The sequence below is a fragment of the Fringilla coelebs genome (assembly GCF_963513975.1).
Source record: "Fringilla coelebs genome assembly, chromosome: 6".
NCBI lineage: Eukaryota > Metazoa > Chordata > Aves > Passeriformes > Fringillidae > Fringilla > Fringilla coelebs.
In genome coordinates, this window is record NC_140034.1 from 6,667,889 (window position 1) to 6,670,410 (window position 2,522).

Here is a 2,522-nt window from a genome sequence, read left to right on the forward strand (position 1 = left end):
AAATGGCACAAGGAAATGGTCCTGGGCAATATTGCTTAGAAATGGCACAAAGAAATGATCCTGGGCAATATTGCTTAGAAATGGCACAAGGAAATGGTCCTGGGCAATATTGCCTAGGAATGGCACAAGGAAATGGTCCTGGGCAATATTGCTCTCCTATTAAACGGGAGAGTTCTGCTCACTTGCAGTACAGGGGCAGCACACAGCGTGTATCCTGCCATCCCTAAAGCTGAGGGGTTGTGGCCTGGATCAGCACTCTTTTTGTAATCAGTTTTGTGGTGAGAGGACAATTTTGTGGGGATGCAGCAGCCCACCTGCTCCGAGCCCTGGCTGGTGCCCAGAGGGGAGGTGAGGTGAGCAGGGCAGGGGAGCTGGGCTGAGCTGTCCCTCCACCAGCTGGCCACGGTGGTGAGCTCTGGTGGTGACAACATTCTGAGCACTTCAAAACTTCCAAACTCTCAAATAATATCCCTCTCACATTTAATTACTTAGCCCTGGCTCACTGCAGCTGGAGCTGTTCTGACTGCACAGTAGGGCTGGATTTTTCCATTACATGTCTCATGGAAATCCATAATGCGGAATTTTCAAATTGGACTATTGAGATGCTAAATTAATGGGATGGCAATATTTTTCCCGTGAAATGCTGCAGAGAAAGGAACTTAGATTTCACTGGTTTGTTTTTTGCTCATTTTTCTCTGTTAAGAATTTGTACAGAAGGAGTCAGGCTCTCGGCAGTCATCTGGGTCTTAAGGTTACTCCTGACAGTGGTCAAGTCATCCTGCAGCTCTCTCAGATGTTCTCTCCTGGGTTATCACAACTCCTGACTCTGGCCAAATCCCCCTGGAATACTTTCAGGAATGTTTTCTTCCATGGTACCACAGGAAATAGGAGCTGTTGGTGACCCTGTGGCTCATGGCACCTCCCAGGAGATGGCCTGACCTGTGCCTGGTCAGTGATTGCAAAGCACAAAGAGATCCAAAAAAGATGGGAGTAAAATGAAGAGATCCTTGGCCACAAGGAGTCAGTCTGATCAACCAGCCTCATCATTTGCATAATGACACTTACTGAGGCAGAAATATATTTATGAAGATCAGAGTCCTTCTTTGAGTTGCTTTGGAAATTTGGCCTTGCACAAATTTCAAGTGAGGTAAATCTCTTAAGTGTCCCACAAAAGAAAACTAGGCTGAGCATGGTTTGAAAGTAAAATTCTTTACTTAATTTCTCCTCTATGTTCATGCAACATTTTAAAGCAAGAATGAAATGTTAAACTATAAAGATCCTTGTAACACTGGGGTGTGAGATAGCCTGACTTTTTGCTTTTTTTTTTTTTCCAAAGATAAAATCTTTGCAGAAAATCAACATGACTTTAGTATTGATTCATATTTTCTTCAAGCTATTTAGTTACATTCAGGTAACATTTTTTCAGATAAACTCAAACTTGCCTGTTTGAGTTGATGGACAAAGCTGACCACACATCTGGGGCTGGCATTTTTATTTAGCAAGAGAAAGAATCTACCATTGTTTCTCACAAGGTTTGGTGTTATACCCTTTAATTATTGCCAGTCATATCAGTGAGGCTGTCTGTGTAGTAAGGTACTTGGAAATGTTCAGAAAAGTGATAGAATCCAGCCCCAGCTCATTACCATGGCTATAGTGAAATGGTAATGGTGGAATAAATTGCCTGGTATAATTATGTATATGCCAGATGCTCTTAATCATTCCACTTCAAGCCTCCTTTGCTAACTGCAATTTTGAGCCTTTCCTGAATAGAAAGGAATTGGTAAACATGAGTAATTAAAAAGAAATTAAATGGATTTTAGAAGTGAATTACTGCAGTTCCTGCAACACTAATATAATTAGCACCTCTACAATCAGCCTGAGCTAGAAGATGTGCTTTATATGGCACAGAAGATATTTCATTTGTGGTTTGCACTGAAATCATAGTCGCTGTGTTAGTGTGGTTAAACATCTCTACAGAACCACGCCAGGCTAGTAAGGAGAAACTTATTCTCTCAGCTGATTTATTAAAATAGAAAGCCACATCTCAGCTGGTGTAAATCACAGTATTTGCACTGACTGTGAGATGCTGAACTGGCTGAGCCCGTGGCCCATCCTCCATTTGGATTAATGCAAGCAAGGGTCTGTTGGTATCCCTACCCATAATAAATGATTTTTGTCTCCCTAGCTAGAACTCCTCTTTCAAAGGAGACAAAGTTCCTGTAGTGAAAGCAGCAGATACCCTACTATCAGTTAATTATTTTTTTTTATTATGTTGATATTTGAAGTACTTCTCCATTTTCAATACTCAGGGGACATGAAGGACAAAAACAGATTGCCACAAAGAAAACAAATTTCTGATCAAAAGTTTTCCTCAGAAGCTCATCGACACCTGTGCTTTGTCAGAACTTTGTGATGTATCACAAAACTTCCATTTATCTGGGAAAATGAAGGTTTTACCAGCAGAGGAAGGTGGGAAGATTACACATCTGTGGCAGGAATCACCCTGGAGATCTATACTCTGA